Genomic DNA, 21,403 nt, shown 5'->3' with positions numbered 1-21,403 from the left:
CTTTTAATTGGCAAGTATATTGTCGTAAGTTCATCTATCATATTTTCTCTCATCTTTCTAAGATTAGTAAAATCTGCAGTGAGGACAGTCTTTCGTTTTAAATTCAATTGATTGAATTTCAATTCAATTTCAAACAATTGATATTTTGCTTTTCCTATTATTTTTCTCTTAACTCATTTTGCTAGGAGCTTATCAATTTTATTAAACTTTCAAAGAAGCAATTTCTGCATTCACAGATTTCCCTATTTTTCAATTAATATTTATTTCAATGATTTCTGTCTAATGTTTACTATTTCCACTTTACCATATTATCCATGTATATTTTGCTTTTCTTTTTCTTATTTCCTGACAATGAAGCTTAGTTAATTTCTTAATATATCTTGTCTTCTAATACTTGCCTTTAAAGCTATAAATGTCTAACCACTTCTTTAGCTGCCTCCAGTCAATTCACATATATATATATATAAAAATACAGAATATAGTTTATATATTCTTCATAAATATCTTATATATATCTTTTATACATGTATGCCATTATATCCCTATTGAAATTTTATTTTTCAAAATTATACACTAGTAATTTGGATATGTTGTTTAATTCATAAGTATCTGGAAAATTTTATATTTTAGTTATAAACTTCCAATTGAATTTTATATATGTATATTTTCTGTGGCTTCCCAGGTGACACTAATGGTAAAGAACCTGCCTGCCATTGCAGGAGACATAAGAGAAATAGGTTCGATCCCTGGGCCAGGAAGATCCCCTGGAGAAAGACATGGCAACCCGCTCCAGTATTCTTGCCTGGAGAATCCCATGTACAGAGAGGAGCCTGATGGGCTATGGTCCAAAGGGTGGCAAAGAGTCACACACAACTGAGTGACTAAGCACTCATATGCTGTTTATATTGCTGAATTGAGTCTCCATGAGCCGCACTTTGAGATAAATAGAAGAGTCCCACAAATTTTTTTTCTTTCTTCACTCTCACACAAATACAGACTATCGACAATTTCATCTTCAACAGAAATAAGTTTTAAATGACTTGTTCTGAAGTTGCCATTCATCATTTCTGGAAATCAGATCAGATGTCATGTGCAAAGACAAAGAATGAACTTGAACAGATTTGCTGACTTTGATGGTCATTATTTAAAAGAGAAGTTTCTACATATTTCATTTCTATCTAGATTGGACTTTTCCCTTTTGGTGGTTTGACTTCAATTTTTTCTTTTATGCTTTTTCCCCAAAAGAGTTCTCTAAGTCTAGATCTGCTCGGTGATCTGGTGGCATCTCTGGAGGTAGAGTCTATTGTCAAAATTGTGATTAAGGTCCCAATGAATATAATTAGAAAAGAATCACTCTTGGAGATGCACCAATTGAATGCCTCAATTATATGTGGTGTAGTTTAAACGTAGATAAAGTGTTTACAGACATTTGCCCTTACCTCTGAGAGTATTAGCCTATACCAGTGCTCACATGACTGACTTCTTCATGAATTAAAATGATGGACTCAAAAAGATAATAAATACATATATATAAAGTATGTATATGAAATTATTCTCCATCTTTCACAAAACCCAAAATTCAGCAATACTGAATGAAGACAGAATAGTATAACTGATCGAGAATGAAAATGTGGTAAATACTATTTCTCTGTTTCACTTTTATTGTTATAAAACAAAAAGAGCAATTTTTGTTTGAGAATTCACACAGAACTTACAATTTTCTCTCTACTCAAAATGTTGATTTAACATTTGCTTTTTAAAAGGAGAAATTCTGCCAGCAATAAATATTTTAAATCTCTGCTTACAATCAAGAATAAAATTTCTTTGGGCAACAGGACATTTAGATTCATTCTGAAAATTCCAGCAATTTGAAGAGTAATATTTTTCTGAAAGACTGAAAATAAATCTGATTTTCTACAAACATGAAAAATGTTCAGTTCAAGGTGCAGTAATGCTGCATGTATCTTGCTCTCTGTGTTCCAAGAGATGGCATCAGTGCCTCAAGGACAAAGAAGAAGCCACCAGAGCCCAGAACATCAATTGAAAATCTTTCTCCTTATGCAGGTAACTCAGGAAGTGTATTGAGAAACAAGATTCTGAACTAGGCTTTCCATTTTGCAACAGTACACTGGTGGGGTGAGAATTCAGTCCTTTAAAAGTTCTCCTATCTGATTCTCATGATCAGCCAAATCAGGAGTCCTTTGCTATTGCTAAAATTTTTTGGAATCAGTTTTACTATGTAATACTTTTTTAGAATACTTTCAAATTTTAAAGATCCAGAACAGATTTATCTTCTCTAACATCAAGTGTACCTAGAAACTAACTTCAAGTGTATCCATCTGGGGGAATTTTAAAGGACAGATACTTCTAAATCTCATGATAAGTTCAAATGATAATGTTCTCTAAGCATTGATTGTTAACATGTTAAAAATTAGAAGATGATATAACATCTGTAGAACTTGATCAAGTGGCTTTAAAGAACCCAGAGTAATACTGTCGTAAGCAAGCTGTTACTTCAATTCCTATTTTTCTCTTCACAGGTGAGCTTCAGCATCTAACCATATGCGTGTTTGCCATTTAGATGTGTTCTTTTTTAATTGCTTGTTTTTAATTCATATATTTTATATTTAATTTATATTTTATTAGTTAATTCTTTAGAGATCTTTGTCTATTTTAGATACTATTTCCAATTATACCTTATAAGATGTAAATGATTTCCAGTAACTACCTATATCTATTGATGTTGTGGTATCTTTTCCTAAATCCTTAAAAATAATGGAAAAATTCTAAGACATCTGTTTGGAATTTCAGTGATTTGTTAAGAAGATTCTTCTACCGGAAGAATGGAGAAAATCATCTTCTTTACTAGCTGTAATGTAAATATGAAGTAAATCTTGCTTTACTTTTTTTTTATTGAGTCTTTAATCAATTTTTATTTTTGTGTAAGGTATTAGCTATATATACAATTTAATTAGCTTCCAAATTGAAAGCTAGTTCTAGTTGTGGAAATTCATTTATTTTGTAATGTGTCCTTTTTCCACATAGTTTAAAATTATAAAGATCCAGAATAGACTTACCTTCTCTAATATCAAGTGTTCCTGGAAACCAACTTCAAATATCTCTATCTGGGGATATTTTAAAGGGCAGGTATTTCTAAATGTCTAAATTGATAGGTTCAACTGATAATGTTCTCTAAGCATTGTTTTTTAATATGTTAAACATTAGAAGATGATGTAGTATCTGTAGAACTTCACTGACTTATCTAATCACTTGCCTCCTCCTTATAATATTGCTGAAGTTAGGGAGGATATTTTAATCAGGCTGGTATTATAATCTTTGAAAGTATTAGAATATAATAACCATACTGCCTATTGGTTCAATAAGTAAATGAATTATTTTAATTTTTCAGGCAGCCATGTGTAAGAATTATATTTACAGCTAATTCTGTTCTGAGCTCTGAAATATGATATATAGAAAAATCTATGGAACAAAGGAGAAATGTAACTGAGTTTGTCCTCTTGGGACTCACTCAGAGTGTCCAGGGTCAGAAAATATTATTTGCTGTGTTCTTGCTCATCCACATTGTGACCATGGTGGGCAAACTACTCATTGTCCTGACTGTGGTGTTCAATACAACCCTGGATGCCCCTATGTACTTTTTCTTGGCTACTTATCATTTATGGATGCTGTTACTACAGTCATGCCAAATATGATCACAGATTTACTCTATGAAAAGAAAACCATTTCCTTCCAAGCTTGCATAACACAACTTTTTATAGGACACTTATTTGGTGGTGCTGAGAATTTACTCCTGGTGGTCATGGCCTATGACCACTATGTGGCCATCTGCAAATGCTTGCATTATTTGACCATCATGAGTCAGCGAGTGTGTGTTATGTTTCTTCTCCTAGCCTGGGTTGGTGGGTTTTTACATGCTGTAGTTCAACTTCTCTTTGTTTACAGCCTTCCTTTCTGTGGCCCCAATGTAACTGACCACTTCATCTGTGACATGTACCCCTTGTTGAAACTTGCTTGCACTGACACCTACATTATTGGCCTCACAGTGGTTGCCAATGATGGGGCGATCTGTGTGGTCATCTTCATGCTCTTACTCATCTCCTATGGGGTCATCCTGCACTCCCTGAAGAATCTTAGTCAGGAAGGGAGGTGCAAAGACTTGTCCACCTGTGGTTCCCACATCATTGTGGTGGTCCTCTTTTTTGTGCCCTGTATTTTTATGTATGTGAGACCTCCTTCCACCTTCAGTTCAGTTCAGTTGCTCAGTCGTGTCCGACTCTTTGTGACCCCATGAATCGCAGCATGCCAGGCCTCCCTGTCCATCACCAACTCCTGGAGTTCACTTAAACTCACGTCCATCGAGTCAGTGATGCCATCCAGCCATCTCATCCTCTCTCGTCCCCTTTTCCTCCTACCCCCAATCCCTCTCAGCATCAGAGTCTTTTCCAATGAGTCAACTCTTCGCATGAGGTGGCCAAAGTATTGGAGTTTCAGCTTTAGCATCATTCCTTCCAAAGAAATCCCAGGGCTGATCTCCTTCAAAATGGACTAGTTGGATCTCCTTGCAGTCCAAGGGACTCTCAAGAGTCTTCTCCAATACCACAGTTCAAAAGCATCAATTCTTCGGCGCTCAGCCTTCTTCACAGTCCAACTCTCACATCTATATATGACCACAGGAAAAACCATAACCTTGACTAGACGGACCTTTTTTGGCAAAGTAATGTCTCTGCTTTTGAATATGCTATCTAGGTCGGTCATAACTTTCCTTCCAAGGAATAAGCATCTTTTAATTTCATGGCTGCAATCACCATCTGCAGTGATTTTGGAGCCCAAAAAAATAAAGTCTGACACTGTTTCCCCATCTATTCCCCATGAAGTGATGGGACTGGATGCCATGATCTTCGTTTCCTGAATGTTGAGTTTTAAGCCAACTTTTTCACTCCCCACTTTCACTTTCATCAAGAGGCTTTTTAGTTCCTCTTCACTTTCTGCCATAAGGGTGGCGTCATCTGCATATCTGAGGTTATTGATATTTCTCCCGGCAATCCTGATTCCAGCTTGTGTTTCTTCCAGTCCAGCATTTCTCATGATGTACTGTGCATAGAAGTTAAATTGATAAATCCTTGACTGTGTATTACACAATTATCACTCCTATGTTGAACTCTCTAATCAATACTCTGAGAAATGCTGAGATGAAAAATGCCATGAAAATGCTCTGGACTAATAAAAGAAAATGAGGCAACAGGAAAGTGTATCACCTATTTTCAATGAAACATTGCTCTTTCCATGAAAGCCTTGTATAATTTTTTAACTGTAGTAAATTTTTTGTTAGGTTTAATAACTTGCAATAATAAAAAATAAGACCTAACACCTTGATTTACATCTCTCCACTCAAAGACAGCCCACATAAATATTTGAAGTAGATATTTTGTTTGTATTGGTCAGATAATTTTCATATCTTATTTTTATATAGCTTAACATCTTAATATTGAAGAACAGTGATGTTTCAAACAGTATAATACTAAGCATAAAGAGGCTAAGAATACAAAAGTAATCTGAATGAAAAAGGTATATAGGCCGAAAATAATCAAATCATAGTTATTTTGCCAACTGGACAAATGTATTTTTGCATTAAGTGGAGAAGTTCTGTTTTGCAATTGACGTGATCAAAGACAGAAATTTAATCTTTTAATTTGTAGAGATATTTTAAATGATCAGTTAAAAATATTTGTTAATTACCTTTGTTCATTAGTCTGTTCGGTTCAATTCAGTTGATCAGTCATGTCCGACTCTTTGCGATCCCATGAACCTCAGCATTCCAGGCCTCCCTGTCCATCACCAACTCCTGAAGCCTAACCAAACTTCATGTCGGTTGAGTCAGTAATGACATCCAACCATCTCATCCTCTGTCATCCCCTTCTCCTTCCTTCAATCTTTCCCAGCATCTGGGTCTTTTCAAATGAGTCAGCTCTTTGCATCAGGTGGCCAAAGTATTGGAGTTTCAGCTTCAACATCAGACCTTCCAATGAACACTTGGACTGATCTCTTTTAGGATGGACTGGTTGGATCTCCTTGCAGTCCAAGGGACTCTCAAGAGTCTTCTGCAACACCACAGTTCAAAAGCATCAGTTCTTCAGTATTTAGCTTTCTTTATTTTTTTAATTTAAATTTATGTATTTTAATTGGAGGCTAATTACAATACTGTATTGGTTTTGCCATATATCAACATGAATCTGCTACGGGTGTACATGTGTTCCCCATGCTGAACCCCCCTCCCACCTCCCTCCCCATACCATCCCTCTGGGTCATCCCAGTGCACAAGCCCAAGCATCCTACATCCTGCATCAAACCTGAACTGGCAATTAGTTTCTTATATGATATTATACATGTTTCATTGCCATTCACCGAAATCATCCCACCCTCTCCCTCTCCCACAGAGTCCAAAAGACTGTTCTATACATCTGTGTCTCTTTTGCTGTCTCGCATACACAGTTATCGTTACCATCTTTCTAAATTCCATATATATGCGTTAGTATAATGTATTGGTGTTTTTCTTTCTGGCTTACTTCACTCTGTATAATGTCTATCAGCAGATGAATGGATAAAAAAGCTGTGGCACATTTACACAATGGAGTATTACTCAGCTATTAAAAAGAATGCATTTGAATCAGTTCTAATTGCACTCATCTCACATGCTAGTAAAATAATGCTCAAAATTCTCCAAGCCAGGCTTCAGCAATATGTGAACAGTGAACTCCCTGATGTTCAAGCTGGTTTTAGAAAAGGCAGAGGAACCAGAGATCAAATTGCCAACATCTGCTGGATCATGGAAAAAGCAAGAGAGTTCCAGAAAAACATCTATTTCTGCTTTATTGACTATGCCAAAGCCTTTGACTGTGTGGATCACAATAAACTGTGGAAAATTCTGAAAGAGATGGGAATACCAGACCACTTGACATGCCTTTTGAGAAATCTGTATGCAGGTCAGGAAGCAACAGTTAGAATTGGACATGGAACAGCAGACTGGTTCCAAACAGGAAAATGAGTACGTCAAGGCTGTATATTGTCACTCTGCTTATTTAACTTCTATGCAGAGTACATCAGGAGAAATCCTGGACTGGAAGAAACACAAGCTGGAATCAGGATTGCCGGGAGAAATATCAATAACCTCAGATATGCAGATGACACCACCCACCCTTATGGCAGAAAGTGAAGAGGAACTAAAAAGCCTCTTGATGAAAGTGAAAGTGAAGAGTGAAAAAGTTGGCTTAAAGCTCAACATTCAGAAAACGAAGATCATGGCATCCAGTCCCATCACTTCATGGGGAATAGATGGGGAAACAGTGTCAGACTTTATTTTTTTGGGCTCCAAAATCACTGCAGATGGTGACTGCAGCAGTGAAATTAAAAGACGCTTACTCCTTGGAAGGAAAGTAATGACCAACCTAGATCGCATATTCAAAAGCAGAGACATTACTTTGCCAACAAAGGTCCATCTAGTCAAGGCCATGGTTTTTCCTGTGGTCATGTATGGATGTGAGAGTTGGACTGTGAAGAAGGCTGAGCACTGAAGAATTGTTGCTTTTGAACTGTGGTATTGGAGAAGACTCTTGAGAGTCCCTTGGACTGCAAGGAGATCCAATCAGTCCATTCTGAAGGAGATCAGCCCTGGGATTTCTTTGGAGGGAATGATGCTGAAGCTGAAACTGCAGTACTTTGGCCACCTCATGCAAAGAGTTGACTCATTGGAAAAGACTCTGATGCTGGGAGGGATTGGGGGCAGGAGGAAAAGGGGATGAGAGAGGATGAGATGGCTGGATGGCATCACTGACTCAATGGACGTGAGTCTGAGTGAACTCCGGGAGCTGGTGATGAAGAGGAAGGCCTGGCGTGCTGTGATTCATGGGGTTGCAAAGAGTCAGACATGACTGAGCGACTGAACTGAACTGAATTGAATGAGGTGGATGAAACTGGAGCCTATTCTCAGCTTTCTTTATAGTTCAACTTTCACTTTCATACATGTCCACTGGAAAAACCATAGCCTTGACTAGAGGGACCTTTGTTGACAAAGTGATGTTTCTGCTTTTTAATATGCTGTCTAGGTTGGTCATAACTTTCTTCCAAGGAGTCAGTGTCTTCTAATTTCATGGCTGCAATCACCATGTTCACCAAGTCAGAAAAAGTTATTTAACTGTCTTTGTGTTCCCTGTTCCTTATACAATATATGGGAATAGAATCCACTTCATATAAAGTGTGTCAATTCCTTGAACTATGAATCTATTGGAGTGAGAATTTTTATTTATAAATTTGATTTGATTAACTCTTCTTATATTAACTACATATATTTTTACAACTAATTACTGTTCTTTGACACTTGATATATTTATTTATCATGTCATTAGTGCCATAATAGGAGAAGGCAATGGCAACCCACTCCAGTACTCTTGCCTGGAAAATACCATGGACGGAGGAGCCTGGCAGGCTGCAGTCCAGGGGGTCGCAAAGAGTCAGACACGACTGAGTGACTTCACTTTCACTTTTCACTTTCATGCATTGGAGAAGGAAATGGCAACCCACTCCAGTGTTCTTGCCTGGAGAATCCCAGGGGCAGGGGGAGCCTGGTGGGTTGCTGTCTATGGGGTCGCACAGAGTCAGACACGGCTGAAACGACTTAGCAGCAGCAGCAGCAGCAGAAGCACCATAATAATGGATGTTTTTAATATAATGATGCTATTTATATATAATTTTACTTTTTTCTTCCCTCTATCACATTACACTTGGAAAACTCCATTTCCTTCCATTGATTTTATAAATTTTAACCTCTTGCTTTTCTTGAAATAACTTTTCAAAATATTTTATTGTTCAGTTCAGTTCAGTGGCTCAGTCGTGTCCGACTCTTTGCAACCCCATGAATCACAGCATGCCAGGCCTCCCTGTCCATCACCAACTCCCGGAGTTCACTGAGACTCATGTCCACCCAGTCAGTGATGCCATCCAGTCATCTCATCCTCTGTTGTCCCCTTCTCCTCCCACCCCAACCCCTCCCCGCATTAGAGTCTTTTCCAATGAGTCAACTCTTTTGCATGAGGTGGCCAAAGTACTGCAGGTTCAGCTTTAGCATCATTCCTTCCAGATAAATCCCAGGGCTGATCTCCTTCAGAATGGACTGGTTGGATCTCCTTAAACCCATCAATAATTTATTTTTGCTTGTGATGAAGAAATATCTAAACCTAGTTTCCCCAAACAGGTGAAAATATCTGTCACCATAATTATTAAATCCTCTTCTTTGTCCTCCTACCTTACTTCTCCCTTCTCTTCTAAAATTTATGATTATTTACAAAGATGAAAAACATCCCATAAATACATATTTAGAATACTATGACTGCATTTTTATTTTGAGGAAAATTACATGCTTTAATATTTTGTTTTCCCATCTAGAAAAAGACACATATTGTGAAAAACTGATTGACATTTAATAAAAATTTACAATCATCTCCATGGAGTATATAAAATATTGCCTTTTAGTTTTCTTACTTATATCTGATTCACATTTTCAGTAAGCTGGTCAGAAAGGACTTAATGTCTTATTCTGCAATGAATTACAGCACAACCCCAAATTTACAGGTGTATGTCTGTATTCAAACACTAATAGGCCCAAATCCAAAAATGCATAATAAGTCCCATCATGGCTTCAGATCTGTATCCATCTCCTGTGAATTTGTAGGACCACAGTGTATGTACATCATCAATGATTTGTAGATCTGTAACTATATGCATGTATGTCTGTATACATGAAGGAGCTTTCCGGGTGGCTCAACAGTAAAGAATGTATTGTCAATGTAGGAGATGCAGAGAAACAGGTTTGATCCCTGAGTCAGGAAGATCCCTTGGGGAAGTAAATGGTAACCCAATCCAGTATTCTTGCTTGAAGAATCCCATGGAGAGAGGAGCCTGGCAAAACATGGTCCACAAGGTCGCAAAGAGTTGGGCATGACTAAACAACAACTGTATGTGGTGAACACACAACAGTCTGCATCTTAAAACCCATGAATGTGTTTTCATCCACAAGGTTTCACCAAAACCTCATGTGATCACACACAGACTTGATTTGTCTGCACATACAGGGCTCTATCTTGCCATTTACAGGTCTGTATTTAATCACACACAGGCCTGTATTTGTCCACACACCAGGCTAAAATTTGCTATACATTGGCCTGTATTTGAATGTATACAAATTTAGATAGAACTTGATGAACAATTGTTCTATCCCATTGGTATGGACTGAAGTCACTGTTAGTCAAAGCCAAATTTCTGGACTTTAAGGAAGGTTGAAAGTTTACTTATATGAATGATGTCTTGGTAAGGATGGATGGAAAATCAGTTCTTTCAGGTATCTTTCCTTCTCCATGTAGATACATGACTATGTAGAGTGTCTGCCCAGTGATGTTGTCAACCTTGTAAAATGTCAGCTCAGAGTTCCCAGAGGAAGGAGGCAAAAGCTAGACAGTCATTTAAGTCTGATCCTAGCATGATATCAGCCCAGAATCCAAGACCTAAGGTTCTTAATTCAGACTGATCTTCACATCAAAAGAACAATCAACACAATGGAAAGGTAACTCATGGGATGGGAGAAAATATTTGCAAAGCTAATTTCTAAATTATGTAAGGAACTCTACAATTCACTAACATACTTCCAAATAAGTCAATTTCAATTGGGCAACAAACTCAAGTAGATATTTGTTCAAAGAAGACATAGAAATGGCCAACAGGAACATTAGAAGGTGTTTAAGTGCTCAACATCACTAATCATCAGGGAAATGCAAACTGTAACAAAAATGAGATATCTGAGATATGTAGAAGTTAATAAATGTTTGTGGGATGTAGAGAAAGGGGAACCCCACTACTGTTGATGGGAATGTACATGTGTTAAGCCACTATGGAAAATATTATGAAGGTTTCTCAAAAAATTAAAAATAAAACTGCCATATGATTCAGGAATTTCACTTCTTTGATTATATCCAAGAATATGAAATCAGGAACCCTTTGAGATATTATTCAGAACACAGGAGATGTGTACACAACCTAAATGACAGTTGATTCATGAAAGGATAAAAAATACCCTATAATACATATATATATATATATATATATATATATATATATATATATACACACACACACACACACACACATTGTATGGAATGACACATTATATATAATAGGATAGTATATATATATATAATGCAGTATTATTAAATGATATAAAAGAGGGAAGTCCTGTCATTTGTGACAATATAGAATGAAGGGACTTTAAGTGCATTATGCTAAGTGAAATAAGCAGAAATAGAAAGACAATACTATTTGATCTCATTTATATGTGAAACTTAAAAGAAAACTCAGAAGCAGAGAGTAGAATGTTGACTGACAAGTGCTGATGGATGACGGAAATTGGAGGATGTTGTTCAAAGGGTAGATAATTCCACTGATAAGATAAACAAGATTTGGGCATCTGATGTACAGCATGGTGACAATAGTTAACAATATTGTAATATATACTGAAAGTTTCCTAGAGAGTAGATGTTAAATGCTTTCACCTCATGCACACAGACTATAATTATGTGAGGTGATGGATGCATTGCATGCGTGTGTGCTTAGTCACTTCAGTTGTGTCTGACTTTCTGCCACTCTATGGACCTTGGCCTGCCAGACTCCTCTGTCCATGGGATTCTCCAGGCAAGAATACTGGAGTGGCTTGCCATTTCCTTTTCCAGATGGATGCATTACCTAACTTTATAATGGCAATCTCTTCATAATACATATGTATATTGTATATATGTATATATACTGTTGTTATTGTGTTCAGTCATGTCTGACTCTTTGTGACCCCATGGACTTCAGTCTGCCAGGCTCCTCTGTTCATGTAATTTTCCAGGCAAGAGTACTGGAGTTGGTTGCTATTTCCTTCTCCAGGGGATCTTCCCAACCCAGGGATTGCACCAGCATTTCTTGCATCTCCTGCATTGGCAGGCAGATACTTTTTCCACTGTGCCAGCTGGGAATATACACATACATATATTTCACAATATGTATCTATATCAAATCATTATCAAGTTTGAAACAAACAACAGTGTGTGTGTTAGTCGCTCAGTGGTGCCTGACTCTTTGCAACCCCATGGACTGTAGCCCACCAGGCTTCTCTGTCCATGGAATTTTCCAAGCAAGAATATTGGAGGATGTTGCCATTTCCTCCTCCAGGGTCCTTAAACTTACACAATGTTACATGTCAATTGCATCTCAATAAAGCTGGAAAAAATATATATATATATATAATGAATTAAAAAGGGAAGACTTATGAGCTAAAGACATTCTATTTCTTCCACATAAACATACATATAATTTTTTTGCATGGGAGTAGGATAAAATGATATTCTTGTTCACAAAGTAAGTCTATGGTGCTTCTTTTAGTGTGAAAGTGAAAGTGAAGTCACTCAGTCATGTCTGACTCTTTGTGACCCCATGGACTGTAGCCTACCAGGCTCCTCAGTCCATGGACTTCTCCATGGACAGGAGTGGGCTGCCATTTCCTTCTCCAGAGGATCTTCCCAACCCAGGATCAAACCCAGGTCTCCAGCACTGCAGGCAGATGCTTTACTGTCTAAGCCACCAGGGAAGCCACTCTTTTAGTGTAGCCCTCTTAAAGACTTTGTAGACTTTTCAAAATTGAAGTTTACTTCATTAAACAAGGGCCACATCCACAAACATCTTGTGAATTACCCTTATCAGGTTTTGGTTAAAGTTTGTGTGCAGTAGGATAATAACCCTGAGCCTTTTAGAAATAATTTTATATAGTTAAACTGTTTATGAGACACACCTTAAGTCCTTCTGAAGTGAAGTGAAGTTGCTCAATCGTGTCTGACTCTTTGCGATCCCATGGACTGTAGCCTGGAGCCTGGTAGGCTACAGTCCATGGAATTCTCCAGGCAAGAATCCTGGAGTGGGTTGTCATTTCCTTCTCCAGGGGATCTTCCCAACCCAGGGATCGAACCCAGGTCTCCTGCATTGCAGGCAGACACTTGACCATCTGAGCAACTAGGGAAGCCCCAAGTCCTTCTGACTATAACAAATAGTCTTATATTTACCACATTGAGATAACAGTTATCTTGATGCCATTTATTCTAAGAGAGTTTCACTCTTTGGAATGACTGGGAATGGGAACCAGTTCCATTTTATGGAAAAATAAGTACAGGCTCCTTTATTTATTTATTTTTTCCTGAATTCTGCTTGAAAATTTAAGTTACTTTAGTGACTCATCTCTCTTTACTCATTATTTATCACAACTTACACTCTAAAAGAAACAGCTGGCACTTTAAATATTCTACTTGGAAATCTTGATCAAAGTTTCTATTTTCCAGTTACTGTAGGTGATGGTATGGCCAAACCTTTCCAGGAAAGATAATAGTTCCTTTGTAAGCCTTTAATTACAGACTCTTCAAAACCCATCCAGCTGCTATTAGTCTTCTGGTACCAAGCCAATGTCAGATGCTTTAAATTTTTGTTATGGAAGCACCTTTCCCTTTACTTTCCCCTTTTTCTCTGATTATCGTTTGCTACATGAATAAGACTACTTGACTTAAAACAATAATTTTATTTATCTCAAAATTTTGTGGGCCAGGAATTCAGGCAGAGATTGACTGGATATTTCTTCTGCTTCAGATGTCATGGACTGAAGTTACTCTGTGCTATTCAACTGATAACTAGATGGCCAATAGGATCCAGGACAACTTAATCTACATGCGTGGTATCTTGAAAGTGCTGGCTGGGAGGGACCTATGGGGTTTCTCTCCCTATTCATTTAGATGCAGGTCAGCTAGTTCTCTTCAGTAGAATAGTCAGACTTTTGATATGATGCTCAGGGATCCCAGTGGAAGACAGTAGAAAGTGTCACACCAGTTAAGAACTTATCCCCAAACTAGCTTACTCCTATTTTCACCATCTTCTGTTACTCAAAGCAGGCAGATACCCTGCCCAGGGTTGAGGCGGTGGAGAAATAGATGATATCATGTGATTTGAAAGTGACAAAGTCACATCGTGTTAACAGCACATGGGATGAGTGATGTTGAATTAATTTTTTAAAAATACAGTCATCCACATATCTAAAGGGCGTGTTCAGAGATTTTGGGTTTTTTTTTTTTTTTTTTGCTTATGTATTTTTTCAAATGTGTGCCATTTTCATTTTATGCAAATTGTACTATAACTGATTTGGTCACAAGACAGTTCAATTGACATATCTACAAGCCAAGATGACATCTGGAATCCTAAAGCTGAAAAATGAGCTCTGTAAGCATCAGTGAGTTAAAATATTTGGAGTAGACTTCAACAAAAGGCTAACATGATGGGGATGCATGTAGTATCTAACTTAATCTTCACAAGAATACTCTAAGATTAAATGAACAATTTTCCATGGGACACTAAGTTTCTGTGAGGTGAAATAGTATGCCCAAAGTCCCATACCTGTTAAATTGGAGAAATAAGATGCTAACTCAGGTTTTTCTTGCTTGAATCTTTCTTCTTTCCAATCCACTGTTTCTCCTTCCAACACACTGCTGTTCACCCAAAGGGCATAGCATACATTTCACCTCCTGATATCATGTATAACACGGAGGAAGACATCGATTTCGTTAAATTTTATAGATTGGCTGGCTAGTGGATGGGACTGGGTTCTACAACTAAAAAGCTAGAGGGAGAATTTCAAAACAAAGCTTGCCAGCACCAGTGTCCTGTTGTAGGATAGCTCCCCAAAATAGCTGCTATCAACATCTGTCTCCCCAAAGTGAGTCCCAATTGCTTCCTGCTTCTCTGGGAGACTGTCTCTAAGATCAATAAGTGGGTCTGATTCAATCTCCTTTCAAGTTTCTGTCACTTCACTATTTGTAATTCACTGTCTTATAAGGAGTGACTATGATCTCACTTTACCAAAAAGCTCCATCTAGTTAAAGCTATGGTTTTTCCAGTAGTCATGTATGGATGTGAGAGTTGGATATAAAGAAAGCTGAGTGCTGAAGAACAGATGCTTTTGAATGATGGTGTTGGAGAAGACTCTTGAGAGTCCCTTGGACTGCAAGGAGATCCAACCTGTCCATCCTAAAGAAAATCAGTCCTGAACATTCATTGGAAGGACTGATGTTGAAGCTGATACTCCAAAACTTTGGCTACCTGATGCAAAGAACTGACTCATTGGAGGAGACCCTGATTCTGGGAAATATTGAAGGCAGGAGGAGAAGGGGACAACAGAGGATGAAATGGTTGGATGGCATCACCGATGAAATGGACATGAGTTTGAGTAGGCTCGGGGAGTTGGTGATGGACAGGGAATCCAGGCGTGCTGCAGTCCAGGGGGTCACAAAGAGTCAGACATGACTGAGTGACTGAACTGAAACTGAATGACCTCACTTACTTTATTAAAATTGTTTAACTTTATTATAAAAATAGGTGATCTCTGAAGGAAGGAACTTTTACATGATTTTCCCCCTATTTACTGTGTCCTCACTGATAGTATAGTTCCTGACATTAAATAGATACATTAAATTAAAAAAATATATAATCATTACATCTAAATTGTTTATATATCTATCCAAACTCCAAGGCAGAATACATTTAGTATTAAATAAAAGGAAAGAAAATGTTGCTGTAGGTGGTTAGAAACTATGTTTCTAAAAAGTCTAACTGGAGCAGGATAATTGGGCTAATATTTTATTCTAATTTGCAATAACTTCAAAATGATTCTAAAACTATTTTTTCCTTCATGTTATGCTCTTTGATTCTATCTACATGATTTGACCCAACAGTATCTTTACAAGTACATGTATTTTTAAAACTTTGTGGAAAATCCCAGTGAATTTAATTAAGCATAAGTCAGTCTTTGATACATTCCAATTCTAAGACTCAATACAAGGAAAAAAAAAAAAGACTCAAGCATAAATGTGGTTAAAAGGGATAAAATGTCCTGATCTTTGCCCATATCAGGAAAAAGATCTTATCCTTGTAAGAACTGATATAAAAATTTTAGGAGGTCCTTGGTTAGGCCTTTAGGCATTCCATAAAAAAGGACAAGAATATTTTTCATGTCTCAAGTCAGCTAGTCTGTATGATATAATGAAAATGCCTGAATAACTGGATGGCATTTTTCTATCTTGAGATTAGTAGGAAAAGAAGTAACTAGAGACACTTTTCCTGAAAATGGTTAGTTGTTCTTCCTGTGTCAAAAGAGCATTTATTTGTCTTTGATAAATTATCCCAACCTGGCAAATTGTGTGTATAGTTGGTGCATGTGTATGTGTGTGTTCATGAAGCATGGAATTTCATTTAAAATTTTACAGTGCAAATAAAAACAGTCTTCTGAATAATCAGAAAATTCCATGAATAAAATGGACAGACAGTGAAATGAAATAAAAATCAACCTCAAATAATAATGTGGTATTTTACCATCTAGCATCTAACTTGATAAAAGAAGGTATTTCAGGTCCTATGAGTGAGTTAAAAATCCTTCCTTCAGATTGTGAACAAGGATCCAGAAGGTAAGACTAAAGAACTAATGGGAAGTGGGCTTCCCTATTGTGTGGCTTTATTATGTAAGAAACTAAATTACTCTGAAATAAATCAAACTTAGATTCAATTCTATCTTTATTACTTTAAAAAGTGCAACCTTTGGAAAATTAGATGTTCTGAGCCTTAGTTTCTTCAACTGAAATGGGGACTACATATCTTGTTACCATAAATTTTCATTTGACATATTGAGTTGTGAGGGCATGTTTGCAGTCCCCTTTAAGAGTTTTAAGAAGTGGCTGATGTAATCAGAACAAGATCTAAAGAGGATTATATGAGCTTCTGCAATAAAACAGTTTTCTGGAGGTCAGAATAAAAGTGGAAAGACGTGGCAGAAGGCTGTTTCAGTGAGCCAGGAAGAAAATCTGTGGGGGAGTAAGTCTAGTAGGGAATGATCAAATTTGTGACATATTTTGGAAGTGAGACAACAGCATTAAAATCATCAATAAGCAATCTGAGAGTAATATCAATGAAGAACACTCTGAGTTTTTTTTTTTTTTTTTCTCAGCAATTACAGGAAGGTTGCTGCTGCTGCTGCTGCTAGTCGCTTCAGTCGTGTCCGACTCTGTGTGACCCCATAGACGGCAGCCCCCCAGGTTCCCCCATCCCTGGGATTCTCCAGGCAAGAACACTGGAGTGGGTTGCCATTTCCTTCTCCAATGCATGAAAGTGAAAAGTGAAAGTGAAGATGTTCAGTTGTATCCAACTCTTAGTGACACCATAGACTGCAGCCTACCAGGTTCCTCTGTCCACGGGATTTTCCAGGCAAGAGTACTGGAGTTGGTTGCCATTGCCTTCTCCACAAGAAAGATAGTACCATTTAATTTCTTATATTGTGGAAATTTTAAATTTTATTTTTTATACTAGGTTGATATCCAATTGTAGATGTCCTAAACTGGACATGCTGCCTACACAAAGCGGGAAATAAGTGGGCAGATAGATGCTCGAGATACAAAGTTAATTTGCTTTAGCATGTATTGGTCAGGAAAAGGAAGAATATCTAACTAAAGACCCTAAAGAGTCTCAATGTGGTTTGAAAAAATTCAGGATGGTAATGTTGTATTTATTTGATCTACTCACAGTGAATTTATAAATTAAAGTGATCTCAAGTGTTATACATTTCTGACTTTATATATGGTATACCTTTTTAAGGAGTTCCCGTCTCATCTTCTCTTCTTGTTTCCATTTTCCTTTAAAGTTCACCTAAAGTATTTGCTTCCTTTGGGAAACATTTTCCAATTTCAGTTTCATTGATATATTCCTATACAGTTACACTTAGCTTGTGTGAACATATACTCTTATAATGGTACTTACTATGTGTGTCTGGAATTTTCTGACTCTGAGGGTAGGGAGCTATGCCTTATTCTACTTGGTAATCACTATATCTATAATCCACACATATTCTTTTAATTGAATGGATGAAGAAATGAAATTTCTAATGCATTAGGGTTTCCCCAGTGGCTCAGTGTACATCATGAGAAACGCTGGGCTAGAAGAAGCACAAGCTGGAATCAAGATTGCCAGGAGAAATATCAATAACCTCAGATATGCAGATGACACCACCCTTATGGCAGAAAGTGAAGAGGAACTAAAAAGCCTCTTAATGAAAGTGAAAGAGGAGAGTGAGAAAGTTGGCTTAAAGCTCAACATTCAGAAAACGAAGATCATGGCATCTGGTCCCATCACTTCATGGCAAAAAGATGGGGAAACAGTGTCAGGCTTTATTTTTGGGGGGGCTCCAAAATCACTGCAGATGGTGATTGCAGCCATGAAATTAAAAGACGCTTACTCCTTGGAAGGAAAGTTATGACCGACCTAGATAGCATATTCAAAAGCAGAGACATTACTTTGCCAACAAAGGTCCGTCTAGTCTATGGTCCATCTAGACTATGGTTTTTCCAGTAGTTATGTATGGATGTGAGAGTTGGACTATGAAGACAGCTGAGCACAGAAGAATTGATGTTTTTGAACTGTGGTGTTGGAGAACTCTTGAAAGTCCCTTGGACTGCAAGGAGACCCAACCAGTCCATTCTGAAGGAGATCAGCCCTGAGATTTCTTTGGAAGGAATGATGCTAAAGCTGAAACTCCAGTTCTTTGGCCACCTCATGCGAAGAGTTGACTCATTGGAAAAGACTCTGATGCTGGGAGGGATTGGGGGCAGGAGGAGAAGGGGACGACAGAGGACGAGATGGCTGGATGGCATCACTGACTCAATGGACATGAGTTTGAGTGAACTCTGGGGGTTGGTGATGGCCAGGGAGGCCTGGCATGCTGCATTCATGGGGTCGCAAAGAGTCAGACATGACTGAGTGACTGAACTGAACTGAACTGAGGTGGTTCAGTGGGTAAAGAATCCAATTACAATGCAGGAGATGCAGGCAGATGCAAGTTCAATCCTCAGGTTGGGAAGGAAGGAGAAGGAAGAAGGTTCCTGGAGAAGGAAATGGAAACCCACTCCAGTGTTCTGTCCTGGCGAATCCCATGGATAGAGGAGTCTGGTGGACAACAGTCCATAGGGTCACAAAGAGTTTCACTTGACTAAAGTGACAGCATGCAAAAATGCAATAATGCATTAATTTTTTTTCTCCTTGTTTTACAGGTAAACTTTTAATAGTTAACTCAGCTCCTGCCCAGACTAGATGGAACCAGGGAACAATATATCTTACTTTGTCTTCCTGGGCCTCACACAGAATCCAAAGGAGCGAAAAGTTCTTTTTGTTCTGTTCTTGTTCTTCTACATTTTGACCATGGTGGGAAATCTGCTCATTATCACGACTATACAGTCAGTAAGACCCTGAACTCACCAATGTACTTTTTTCTTGCTTGTCATTTATAGATTTAGTTTTTTGCCCTTCTATTTCCCCTAGATTGATTTCAGACTTGTTCTTTGGGAATAATACCATATCTTTCCAATCCTGTATGATCCAGCTGTTTACAGAGCACTTTTTTGGTGCATCGGAGATCATCCTTCTGCTGATGATGGCCTATGACTGCTATGTGGCCATCTGTAAGCCCTTGCATTATTTGGTGATCATGAGGCAGAAGGTGTGTGTTGTGATGCTGATGGTGTCCTGGGTTGGAGGTTTCTTGCATTCAGTAATTCAACTTGGCACTATCTACGGGCTCCCATTCTGTGGCCCCAGTGTCATTGATCACTTTATGTGTGACATGTTCCCTTTATTAAAACTCGTCTGTACTGACACCTATGTCATTGGCATCTTAGTTGTGGCCAATGGAGGACTGATCTGCTCTATAGTGTTTCTGCTCTTACTCATCTCCTATGGAGTCATCCTGCACTCTCTGAAGAACCTGAGTCAGGAAGGGAGGCAGAAAGCCCTCCAGACCTGTGGTTCCCACATCACCGTGGTTGTCTGCTTCTTTGTTCCCTGTATTTTCATGTATGTGAGACTTGCTAAAACCTTCCCCATTGACAAATCATTGAGTGCATTTTATTCAGTCATAACTCCAATGCTGAACCCATTAATTTACAGTCTAAGAAATTCTGAGATGACTAATGCTATGAAAAAGCTCAGGAGGAAAAAAAATATCATATAAAGTGGTAAATCCAATATGAAGAAGCTAATTTAGCATTAGAGCCAATCTTCTTGGATTGTAGAAGTTTCCAAAGTGATACAAACGTCTTTTTCTCTAAAGGAGTTATGATATTTACAGTTAAATAATGGACTGTAAATTTGCTCTGCAAATTTCTTTTTTAGACTGTAAACTTCATAATGCCTGGTTTGGCTCTGCACCTAGAGAAGTAGCATGTATTCACAATAGGCAGCCAATAAATCATATGCAATGAATTAGTCTATGGAATTTATATATATTTCCACTAACTTTTACTTAATTTCTGCTTTTATTTTTATTATTTTATCATTCTTAGTGTTTTTGTTTGTCAGCAGTCTTGTATTTTTATGTTCATTTTTTAAATGTTGCTAGATAAAATATTTAATATTATATAGACTATCCTCTTCAATCAATTTCATTTGTGTTTAAAATGACATTTTAATGGAATCAGTTCAGTTCAGCTCATTTCAGTCCCTCAGTCTTGTCTGACTCTTTGCATCCCCATGGACTGCAGCACACCAGGCTCTCCTGTCCATGACCAACTCCAGGAGCTTGAACAAGCTCATGTCCATTGAGTCGGTAATGCCATCCAGCCATCTCATCCTCTGTCGTCCCCTTCTCCTCCTGCCTTCAATCCCTCCCAGAATCAGAGTCTTTTCCAATGAGTCAATTCTTCCCATGAGGTGGCCAAAGTACTGGAGTTTCAGCTTTAGCATCATTCCTTCCAAAGAAATCCCAGGGCTGATCTCCTTCAGAATGGACTGGTTGGGTCTCCTTGCAGTCCAAGGGACTCTCAAGAGTCTTCTCCAACACCACAGTTCAAAAGCATCAATTCTTCAGCGCTCAGCTTTCTTCACAGTCCAACTCTCACATCCATACATGACCACAGGAAAAACCATAGCCTTGACTAGACGAACCTTTGTTGGCAAAGTAATGTCTCTGCTTTTAAATATGCTATCTAGGTTGGTCATAACAGCTATAACTGAAGAATAAGGGTCATTGACAGGAGCCTTGGCTTGATTAGAGAGGTATGATCATTCCAAATCATGGCTCTTAAGGGAAAGTGCTAGGGGAATTAATACACTGGTGATTTTAATTTTCACTCTCAGATCTCCTATTTGCTCCCATGAGTGGGACCTAGAAGAAGAAGTGAAGTGAAGTTGGTCAGTCGTGTCCAACTCTTTGCGACCCCGTGGACTGTAGCCTACCAGG

The 21,403-nt window shown here is 38.0% G+C and overlaps 2 pseudogenes; both read left to right on the top strand.

The window, feature by feature from the left end:
• Positions 1-3,482: 3,482 nt before the first annotated feature.
• Positions 3,483-5,255, top strand: LOC102268954 (olfactory receptor 4A47-like; annotated as a pseudogene).
• A 14,005-nt stretch (positions 5,256-19,260) lies between these two features.
• LOC102269239 (olfactory receptor 4A47-like) lies at positions 19,261-20,176 on the top strand (annotated as a pseudogene).
• Positions 20,177-21,403: the final 1,227 nt, after the last annotated feature.

The sequence above is a fragment of the Bos mutus genome, chromosome 15, assembly GCF_027580195.1.
Source record: "Bos mutus isolate GX-2022 chromosome 15, NWIPB_WYAK_1.1, whole genome shotgun sequence".
NCBI classification, from domain to species: Eukaryota; Metazoa; Chordata; class Mammalia; order Artiodactyla; family Bovidae; genus Bos; species Bos mutus.
This window is presented reverse-complemented; position numbering and strand designations above follow the sequence as displayed.